The 11912-nt window shown below is 49.4% G+C and overlaps 1 protein-coding gene across 4 annotated transcripts in view; it reads left to right on the forward strand.

Moving 5' to 3' along the window:
- The window catches only part of LOC147029199 (pseudouridylate synthase 1 homolog), a 58192-nt gene that overhangs the window by 6890 nt on the left and 39390 nt on the right, over positions 1 to 11912 (forward strand). Inside the window, exon 1 of one of the 4 annotated variants that reach the window (XM_085880145.1) lies at positions 9724 to 9820. The exons of 2 other annotated variants lie outside the window; for them this stretch is intronic. The gene's annotated coding sequence lies outside the window, so the exon portion shown is untranslated. Of the gene's footprint in view, positions 1 to 9723; positions 9849 to 11912 lie in introns of those variants that run through there. One more of the 4 variants, XM_085880144.1, reaches the window with a different exon arrangement.

Genomic DNA, 11912 nt, shown 5'->3' on the forward strand with positions numbered 1-11912 from the left:
CGGTCCTGTAAAGGACCCGTGCCTTTCGGAGTTCTCCGAGGAGCACGATCTAAATTCCGGGTGTTCGGTGGAGCCGACTCAACTGCTCCACCTAGCAGTCGTGCGCCCCGCCGATACCCGGCACAACATCAATATATGTATGTATGTATATATATATATATATATATATATATATATATATATATATATATATATATATATATATATATATTGTTGCGGTCTTCGCGCCCGCCGGCGTGCTGATGGCCACGTAACTCGAATCGCGGCACGTCGCCCACCGGACGGATAATCCAGTCGTGACCCTCTCGGACTAACGCCGGGAACCAGTCACGGGTGGACCTTTCAGTCTCACCGCGATCGAGCCAATCAGCCCCCGCGTGGGATAGGGTTGCTCGCCAAATTCGACCTACCTAAGTACCCACGCGGAGGGTAGACCGGGGCGATCGCACCTCGCCGCAGGTCGACTTCGGACACGGGCCATAGCGACCCGTTCCGTACTATCAGAATAACCGAGCGGTGTTATCGTCGACCTCGACGGTTCGATTAATTATCGGGCGTATTCAGCCCACTACCAACCCTTTACGTGAAGCAAGATGAGGATTCAATGGGAGAAAAAGACAAAGCGAAGCGGGAGAACAGTTCAATAATAAAGCACATTTATTCGCGGCACACGGGAAGCACACATTCAATTCCACCAAAAGCACACAGAAAAGACACAATGCAATTTACACAAAAAGCAAATATAAAAGTGAAAACACAGTGCAGAGCTAATACCGACTACCGAGCACACGGCAACACTTATACAATTCTACTTCACAGACGGCGCCGACAACACATACCCAAAACCAAGGAAAAGAATACCCCCAAGAATGAGGCGGGCCTGAGGCCGAGACCGGGTCGCGCCTACCCGTCTGGTGATGAGACGCGGAGCGGCGATGACGCCTCTCTCCGCGGGCCTCGCGGACAGTGTCAGGCAGGGGGTGGGAAAAGGGGCCCCCTTGGTCGCACTATCTCAGCGCGGGGGGGAAACAGGAGGGGGTTGCTGATGCTCGGGGTATAGAGGATCTTTATTATCCCTGGTGTGCGTCTCCACCTCGGCCAGGTCGCGCTGCCGGCCTCCCTCGGGCGTGCAGCTCCCGGCACCGACGCGAGCACCCCCTCGTCTGCCTTCGCCGCTGCCGCCTCTCCGCCTCTGGACTCTCCACCCTGGACTCTTCTTTGGGCTCTCCTCGTTCGACTCTCTTCAGCTTCTCCAGCTACTGCAGGCCCGGGCTCCAGACTTCCACACGGCTCTGACTGACGAACACGGTCCTTTATCCCCCCGTAGCTTCGCCTTTGACCCCCTCCCTTTGACCTTTCACCTCGCTCCCCATTGGCCCGAGAAAAAGTGGGCGTGAAGGCTTTTTGATCCACAAATTTGCATATATCGATCGTTCTGGAGGCGGGGCCAAATCGCCCCTCGCTCACCGATTGGACGGCAAAAGTGGGCGTGTGTCGTTTTTGATCCGTTTTTGAAGCACAAAATCCGTGATTTTGTACACGCTGTTCAACGTGCGCCCTGCACGAGTCCAACACCGGTACCCACAGCGGGGCAAGAACGGTGGCGATGCTACGGTTGCGAGGTGTGACGGGAAGGTCGTGGCGGTTGTGGTGAAGCGGCGTTGTGGTTGGTGGTTGATGTTGTGGTTGTGGTGGTAATCATGGCGGTTGGTCCAAAATAAAGATAGTAAAAGAAAAACGGCTATCCTGAAGAGTCGCAGCTCGCATAAATGACATGTATTCCCACTAGACAATGGGTTTGGGCCTAACTACACATATACTTGCCGAGGTACCTCACCTAAGGGACCTGAATGGTGGTTTGCGAATTTGGTAACCACAACAATATATATATATATATATATATATATATATATATATATATATATATATATATATATATATATATATATATATTTCTTCTTCTTTCGGCTGCTCCCGTTAGGGGTCGCCACAGCGGATCATCCGTATGATCCGCATAGTGATTTGGCACATGTTTTACGCCGGATGCCCTTCCTGACACAACCCTGGTCGCCTCTTACGACACAGGGATATGGTACACCTATTTTAACCGGGGTTTACACCGGCCCAGTATACTGGTACTCATATATATATATATATATATATATATATATATATATATATATATATATATATATATATATATATACATATATATATATATATATTGTTACAGATCTGTCAGCAAGTGTCCTCCAGTCGATTACGCAAGTCAACGACATATTGGGAGGCATTATGAACCTCCGACGTGTTCTCTCCAGTCCGCAGTTCTTTCAACAACTCCATGGGCCCTCTTATAGTTTGTCTGTAGAGTAGCTCAAATGGTGAGAACCCAGTACTTGCTTGACGCACCTCTCTGTAAGCAAATAGCACTGGCTGCAGGTGCCTGTCACAATCACGTGGTCGCTCTTGACACCTTCCTCAGCATGCTCTTCAGAACTCCGTTGACCCATTCACAAAGTCCATTACACCTTGGGTTGCATGGTGTCGTGAAGAGTTGCTTCATTGTTGAGTCAATGTACCTCCTTCATCACGTCCGACGTAAATTGAGTACCTCAGTCACTCAGTACCTCTTGTGGGAGTCCTACTCGGGAGAAAATTTCCAGCAGTGCTTCCACTACTTTCTCCGTCTCAATCTTTGGGAGAGCAATTGCTTCAGGGTACCTAGTGCCATTGTCCACAACGGTCAGGATGTACCGGTTGTCCTTATCAGACACTGGGAAGAACGGTCCAATCAAGTCCACAACCACTCTGCGAAAAGGCTTCTCTGTCAATGGCATGGTTCCCAATGGTATCTTGAAAACCCTCCCTTTGGGGATGGTCCTCTAGCAGATGTCGCAGGACTTGCAGAATCTGCTAACATCACTGGTTATTCCCGACCAATGGAAGTTGCTCGTTATTCTGTCAGTTGTCGTCTTTGCTCCACGATGACCTCCAACAATCGATTTGTGTGCCAATTTCATCACGCCCTCCCGATACTTGGTTGGAACGATAATTTGCTTCACTTCAGTCGTGTCAGTTGTGTAGATACGGTGTAAGACACCTTTGTGGACTTCAAACCTGTACTTGCTCTTGTCTCACGTCTGATGATCGCTGTTAGCCTGCACCTCCTTTCACAACCTTTGAAGTGAGACATATTCCTTCTGAGCTTCCTCAAGCTCTTGTACAGTCACCTTGGAGATGTCAGATGACACCCTCAATGGTTTGATGTCGTCCTTGTTGCACTTGGTCTGTGCCCTGGTCACTGCTGCTTGTGCCAGCTGTGAAATCCAATTTGGGCCTGGAACGTTCACCTCTCGTGCTCCCGGTATATTACCAATCACAAGATCACAAATGGGGTCCTGCATGCACATGACCTCCACCTCTCCTATGTAGTACGGTGTGTCCACGTGGATTTTGCAACTGGATAGTGACGCAATGTACTGTCAATCAGCTTGCAGGCGTAGACCTTGTCAGACATCTGCCTTGCAGTCACCAGGTCTTTCTCCACAGCTGCACAAGTACATCCTGAGTCTCAGAGTACTGTCACTTTCTGTACACCCATTTACAATAGCCTTCATCCACGGTGATGGTGCCGTTGGCGATGCCAGCAGTGGTTTCCTCATAACTGCCGAAGACCATAGGTATTGACAGTAATCCTCCATTGTTCACCTGGATCCCTTCAGGACACTTTTGCACAGCTGATGCAGACTGCTCTTTCAGTTCTGCTCTGCACATAACATCTTTCTTCTGAACATTGTGCACTGCACTGGCAGTCTTCTGTTGTGGCCTCATCTGAGCTGCCTTCCTCAATGGACATTCGGCCATCATGTGGCCTTTCTTGTTACAATGGAAGCATTCCCTTTTGCTTCTACTGAATTGGGGCTTTGTCGGCTGAGGTGGGTCGGTCTTGTGCAGTAAACTGTCCGACCTTGGTTTCATTGTGACGTTCTTCTTCTTGACTGACCTCCCAGTAATACACCCTCCATGTGCTTCAACATACTGCTCAGCCAAGGTTGTCATTGCTTCAGTGTTCTCAAGCACTCTCTCGTGTATAAACAGAGCCATCTCCATAGAGCACACACGGAGGAACTGTTCACGAACCAACAAGTCAGTTAATGCTTCAAAGCTGCGTTCGCACTTTGCCATCAAAGTCCGTTGTGTGAAGCACCGTCTCAAACGTGTCACAAACTGAAACGCAGTTTCACCTTCATCAGGTTTGATTTCTCTGAACCTCCGGCAATATCCGTCCTCTGTAAGTTCATACCTCTTCAACAAGGCTATTTTCAAGCCATCATCGTCGTGAGCATTCTCCGAGGGCAGACTGGTATACACCTGGAGTGCTTTGCCTGTAAGAAGGGGGCTGAGACGAACTGCCCTGTCCTCTCTGTTCCAATGTTGACTCACAGTGGAGCACTCTAATCTCTCAAGGTGGAGTACTCTAATCCAACTTATCCCTGACTGTCATTCTCCACAGTCATCATCTTCATTGCCCGTTTAAAGGTCTGTACCATCCTTTCTTCCAGGCCATTGGAAGCCGGTCAGACTGGAGCCGAAGTCGAATGACAAACTTCATTCCGAGCACAAAAGGTTCGAAATTCAGCAGTGGTGAAACTGATATTGTCTGAAGATGTCCGACACAAGATGCTCCACTCGACCATGGGTTTTGAAAGGGTCCATCAGACATCCAGTTGTCGCTGTTGTAGCAAACACCGACCATGTATCAGATGCCACTATCTGGATTTCTTCAAATTTTGAAAATGCATCAGAAGCCACCAAAAACATTTGGCCCATTTGAAAGGACCTGCATAATCCATATGGAGCCATTGCCATGGTCTCGCAGGCAACTCCCATGGGTGCAATGCTGCTGCAGGAGGGTTCCTGGCATTCATTTGGCAGGCGTTGCAACCCTGCACCCATTTTTCAATATCTCAAGTGATGCTGGGCCACCACACATAGCCTCTGGCTAAGGCCTTCATACCGATCACCCCTGGGTGCATCTCATGCAGTTCCTTCAATATTGCTGCACGACCAGGCTTTGGAATGACAACTCGATGGCCCCTTATGATGCAATCATAGACAATGCTCAATTCCTCTTTCCGACTGAAAAAAGGTTTCAGTTCTTCGCACGAACAATGGTTAGACCATCCCGTCTGTCGGGACCTAAAGACCTGGCATAACACTCAGTCCCTCCTAGTCCAATTCTTAACATCTACTGAGGTAACTGGAGATGAGTAGGTATCCACCATGTGCCTGACCTTCAGTCTCCGGCACGTTGGGAGTTTTATCTGGGCTCTCTGGCAAGGGTAACCTACTCAGTCAATCACAATTGACATGAGCCTTCCCCGGTTTATACCTCAGCACGTATGAATATGCAGCGAGAACTATTCCCCAACGAATGACTGTTGGAGATGCCATCTGAGGAGTGGGTCGGCCTACTACCAATAAACCCAACAAAGGTTTATGTTCACTGTGAATCTCCACGTGGTGACCCCAAATGTATTGATGGAATCGCTTCACTCCAAAAATGACCGCGAACCCTTCTCTGTCCACTTGGGCGTAATTCCGTTCTGCTTGGTTAAGAGTCCTCGAAGCAAATGCATTGGGCCTTTGGGTACCATCGTCCATCACGTGTGACAAGACTACACCCACTCCATATGGTGAAGCATCTCCTGATAGCACCAGAGGCTTGTTCCTATCGTAATGCGCAAGGACCTCTGCCGACGCCACCAACCGCTTTGAATTCCGAAAAGCTCGCTGCTGTTCAACCGCCAATTTCCACGCAATGCCCTTACGTAACAAATGGTGCAGGGGTTCAAACACCGATGAAACATTTGGAAGAAACTGCTCGTAATAGTTCAACATCTCCAGAAAACCCATCAGCTGGCTCACATTCTGTGGTTGAGGAGAATCCACGATGGCCCGCACTGACTCCTCTACAGGCGGAGTACCCAACCTGTCAATTTGGTATCCACAATATGTGATGAGTTCTGTGAAGAAGCATTTTGCTCGGTTCATCCGAATGTATGCTTTTTGCAGACGATGAAACACTTCACCCAAGTGAACAAGGTGATCTTCCTAGTTCCTGCCTGACACAAGGATGTCGTCCACATGAGCCTCTGCAAATGGTATCGATCTTAACATGCTTTTCGTGAACTTCTGGAAAAAGTTGCTGGAACCGACGATATTCCATAGGGCACACGGTTGTAGCGATACAACCCACGATGCGTGTATTGATGGCAGTATAGTCCTTGGAGCCCTCTTCTTGCTCCAGCTGTTGAGCAGCAGTTAGGTCCAACTTGGACCATGTCTGACCACCGCTCATCACAGTCAATAGGTCTTCAACCTTCGGAATTGGGTACTGATCCACGACTACTACTTGATTGAATGTTGACTTGTAATCCCCACATATTCCAAGAGGACCATCGGGAACTTCAGGAGATGCCCATTCTGAAGAATTGCTTTTCTCGATTATTCCTTCAGACTCTAAACGGTCCAATTCTGCCTCCAGTTTGGCTCTCAATGCAAAAGACACAGGTCGAACCTTGAGGAACTTCGGCCTTGCTCATTCTCTGATACATAGCTTAGCCTTTATACCCCTGACCTGTCCTATTCCAGAATTAAACAAATCTTTGTATTCCATTATCAGGCTTGCCCTGGGCATTTGCCCTTGTTCCCCCATCCTACTGCAACTGTTTGTTTTCTGAGCAATTCCATCTCAGCTTCTCCAGCCAGTTCCTGCCCATCAAGCTTCGTCCCGTTTTGGTGACTCCTCTCAAAATCCTTTTCTGTTCCTGGAACATCACCTCCACATCGACTTCACCAAGTACATGGACTTGCTCACCTGTAAACGTTTTAATGATTCGATGACAAGGTAGCATGATAGGTTTCTGTGTGAGTGAGTCAAAAACTATTTTGTTGACGACAGAGCATGATGCCCCCGTGTCAATCTCCATCGGAACGTCCACACCTCCAGTGTTTACTGCATGCACATCGGCTCCGGCACCCTTTGTATTTTTTTGTAGACACTGTCGAGGCTCATATGAGAGCTAAATACCCAACCGGTCAACCTGTGTATGGTGGATTACATCGTACTCCACCTCACCGAGTCTGCCATCGACCTCTGATGATTGGTTATTGTTGACCACATCCTTGTCGGACAGCTCCAAGCTCTTCACTTCCGACTGCTGACATGGCTTTGGCTTGTCCACCTGTGTGACAGCTGCTTTGGTTATACAGTGTCGGGCAACGTGTCCCATTTTATCACATCGATGACACTTCTCATTCCGAAATTGGCATCTTTCTCGAGCATGTCTGCCTCCACACCTCCAGCAACCTATTCTTGCTCTGGCTGAATCAGATCCTTCCATAAGCCTGCTTCTCCATGACAGCTTGTTGAGTCCTGCATCTGATGACTAATTCAACGCCAATCCGCTCGATGCATCACGAATCGCCATTCCACCTCTTGCCGCCTGATGAGCCAAGGCTTTCTCAAGAGCCAGCCCCAATCCTAGATCAGACTCCAACAATTTTTTTTCTGCAAAACCTCATCTCTCAACCAAAACGTGAACTGGCCCTGCATCATGTCTTCCAACAGGGCTCCATACTCACAATGCCCACTCATTTCTCGAAGTTTCGTGGAGGTACGCGCATATAGCCTGTCCCGGCTGCTGTACACACCCCCTCAGCCGAAACCGCGCTAAGATTTTCTGAGGCCTCGGAGAATAATGTTCCTTCACCTTCTCCACAATCTCCTCGTATGTTATCTCTCCAGGCTTGGACGGTGACACCTACGATCATATTACTTGGTATACTTTAGCTCCGCCGACAGACAGCAATGTCGACCTCTTTTGGTTTTCGTCGGTGATCTGGTTCGCCTCAAGGTGGAACGGCTGTCTCTCAATGTAGGCCTCTCATGACTCCCTCGTCAGTTGGAACTCACCAATTTTCCACATACCGCCATCTCAAGAATGTAGTTTTCCTCGTCACCAATGATGTAATGTCCCCAGAAGTCAATCTCACTCCTTGACGTCCATTAACAAGGTTTATTGCAAGCAAGAGGCAACTGAGCCATCACGCCCGTGACGTATGCACTTACGTCACCACGAGGACGTTCTGTCTCTCAACAAGGAGGGGGATTGTTCTCGGATGTCCTGGACCACCACCAACTGAGCCATCACGCCCGCGACGTATCCACTTACGTCATCACTAGGACGTTCTGTCTCTCAAAAAGGAGGGGGATTGTTCTCGGATGTCCTGGACCACCACCAACTGAGCCATCACGCCCGCGACGTATCCACCTACGTCATCACGACCATCACCTGACGAGCCATCACGACGTATCTACGTGAGGACGTTCTGTCTCTAAACAAGGAGGGGGATTGTTCTTGGATGTCCTGGACCACCACCAACTGAGCCATCACGCCCGCGATGTATCCACTTACGTCATCACGAGGACGTTCTGTCTCTCAACAAGGAGGGGGATTGTTCTCGGATGTCCTGGACCACCACCAACTGAGCCATCACGCCCGCGACGTATCCACCTACGTCATCACGAGGACGTTCTGTCTCTAAACAAGGAGGGGGATTGTTCTCGGATGTCCTGGACCACCACCAACTGAGCCATCATGCCCGCGACGTATCCACTTACGTCATCACGAAGACGTTCTGTCTCTCAACAAGGAGGGGGATTGTTCTTGGATGTCCTGGACCATCACCAACTGAGCCATCACGCCCGCGATGTATCCACTTACGTCATCACGAGGACGTTCTGTCTCTCAACAAGGAGGGGGATTGTTCTCGGATGTCCTGAACCACCACCAACTGAGCCATCACACCCGCGACGTATCTACTTACGTCATCACGAGGACGTTCTCTCTCTCAACAAGGAGGGGGATTGTTCTCGGATGTCCTGGACCACCACCAACTGAGCCATCACGCCCGCGACGTATCCACTTACTTCAACACGAAGACGTTCTGTCTCTCAACAAGGAGGGGGATTGTTCTCGGATGTCCTGGACCACCACCAACTGAGCCATCACACCCACGACGTATCTACTTACGTCATCATGAGGACGTTCTGTCTCTCAACAAGGAGGGGGATTGTTTAAGGATGTCCTGGACCGCCACCAACTGAGCCATCACGCCCGTGACGTATCCACTAACGTCATCATGAGGACGTTCTCTCTCTCAACAAGGAGGGGGATTGTTCTCGGATGTCCTGGACCACCACCAACTGAGCCATCACGCCCTTGACGTATTCACCGTGACGTGCCCGTTCACCTCATTAATCCTGTAAACTAGTCTTCATTTTATGTTGGACCTGCGAACGGCCGTTTCATTTCATGACCAATAATAGCATTTATACGTCACAAACGCGAAGTAAAGGGAGACACGCCTCGACAACCTGGACTCAAAACGTCGATGTTATTTTGTCATTGTACCATCAGATGCTTCATGTGGACAGTTCTGTCTCCATGAAACAATAGAAACGTTATCACCACGAACTGAACCTTGTCATGATGTCGCTCACACTGTTTTGTGGTGGTTTATATAGATTCTGCGAGATCTGAACAAAATATAAAATACAAGTGGACCAGAAAGTACGAATTTATTCATTGCAAACTTTATGTTAATAGGTTTACATTTTTTTACCTCTGATGATAAACACCAGGACAACGACCTGGAAATAGCAACAAGAAGCACGTGACCTCAGTGCGGCAAGACTTCCGGTAATGTGGTCTCGCGCACGTTGTTGGTGGATTGGGAGCAAGGAAATGATGAGGTGCGAATGTTGATGCGAGTTGTAGGCGGTGAGTTGGGTTAACAAGTTACATTATCATTCTTGGTGTGTGCGGTGTGTGGTGTGGGTGGGTGTGTGTTGTGTGTGTGTGCGCGCGAGTGTGTGTGCGCGCGAGTGCGTGTGGCGTGTGGTGTGGGTGCGTGCGTGTGCGTGTGTGTGTGTGGTGTGGGTGCGTGCGTGTGCGGGTGCGTGTGTGTGTGTGTGTGTGTGTGTGTGTGTGGTGTGTGTGCGTGTGCGTGTGCGTGCGTGCGTGTGCGTGTGCGTGTGTGTGTGGTGTGGGTGCGTGCGTGTGCGTGTGCGTGTGCATGTGTGTGTGTGTGTGCGTGTGTGTGTGTGTGGCGTGTGGTGTGGGTGCGTGCGTGTGTGTGTGGCGTGTGGTGTGTGTGTGTGTGTGTGTGTGTGTGTGTGTGTGTGTGTGGTGTGGGTGCGTGCGTGTGCGTGTGTGTGTGTGTGTGTGTGTGTGTGTGTGTGTGTGTGTGTGTGTGTGTGTGTGTGTGTGTGTGTGTGTGTGTGTGTGTGTGTGTGTGTGTGTGTGTGTGTGTGTGTGTGTGTGTGTGTGTGTGTGTGTGTGTGCGGTGTGTGTGTGTGTGCGTTTGCGGTGTGTGTGGCGTGTGTGTGTGCGCGGTGTGTGTGGCGTGTGTGCGTGCATGTGTGTGTGTTTGTCCGTCCATCCGTCTGTCTGTCCGTCCATCTCCATATGCGGGTTTCACAAGGTAGAACAGAGTTCTCTGTCTCCAAGTATCCACCATCGTGTGTGTGTGTGTGTGTGTGTGTGTGTGTGTGTGTGTGTGTGTGTGTGTGTGTGTGTGTGTGTGTGTGTGTGTGTGTCCGTCTGTCTGTCTGTCTGTCCGTCTGTCTGTCCGTCCATCTCCATATGCGGGTTTCACAAGGTTGAACAGAGTTCTATGTCTCCGTGTGTGTGTGTGTGTGTGTGTGTGTGTGTGTGTGTGTGTGTGTGTGTGTGTGTGTGTGTGTGTGTGTGTGTGTGTGTGTGCGTGCGTGCGTGCGTGCGCGCGCGCATGTACTCTCAGGAGAGCCAGAAAACAACATCTGTCTTCCCTCAAGAATGAATTTTCAAACTTGTCTCCCTCCTCTAAAACCTGGTGGCACCTTGTCAATTTTGTCTCTGAAGTATGCTCCTATCCCCTTCCATCCCTTCCCTCAAGCTGTACCCAACTGCTCCTGAATCATGTGTCTTCTGCACCTGAAATGTGGAGAAATTTCTGGCAACCCTCGACTCTGACTCTGCAACGAGACGGACAGCATCAGCCCACGAGTCCCAAAAACCTGCTCTGCTGCTCTTGCACTTCCTCTCTCTGCCCTTTTCACCCTGTAATTTGCACTCGTTCAATCCTCCATTTGCTTGGAAACTCATCAATATCACTGCATTATGTAAAAAGGTGCAAAAAATTGATCGCATTTACTACAGACCAATCAGCTCACTTCCAATCATCAACAAGGTCATGGAGTCCACTATCGCAGTTGATATGAAATCATTCCTTTTCTCCAACAGCCTCATCTCAGATCATGAATTCAGATTCAGACCTGGTCAATCTACCTTGGATACACTGCTTCTACTCTCTCAATAATGGATGGAACTCCTCAATATCAGATATGAGATCAGGACCATCTCTCTGGACATATCTCAAGCTTTTTATACAGTCTGGCATCCTGCCTTGCTGTCCAAACTGTCTGCCTACGGCATCGAAGGCCAACTCCACCCGTGGATTAATGACTAAACAACGTCTGGCTCTCAACGGAACCCTTTCATCTCCTCTCCCTGTCAAGGCTGGAGTACCACAAGGCAGTGTTCTCGGTTCCATCTTTTTCCTAATCTTCATCAATGATCTCACTGACTCTCTGGAAAATCCTCTTTATCTTTTTGTTGATGACTCCACTCTCTGCCGTGACATCTCTCATCCTTCTGGCAGACAGGGAGGCTGCAGCCTCTTCCCTCTCCTCAGACCTTGACAAAATCACAAACTGTTCAAACACAATTTTCTTGTGTATCCATATTGTCCACCCTTTGCATTGTCCCTTACCCCCTCATCGTTAACTGCATCGCTTGTTTGTC

This window comes from Eptatretus burgeri, chromosome 4 (genome assembly GCF_056783735.1).
Source record: "Eptatretus burgeri isolate ZD-2024b chromosome 4, Ebu_testis_v1, whole genome shotgun sequence".
Taxonomy (NCBI): domain Eukaryota; kingdom Metazoa; phylum Chordata; class Myxini; order Myxiniformes; family Myxinidae; genus Eptatretus; species Eptatretus burgeri.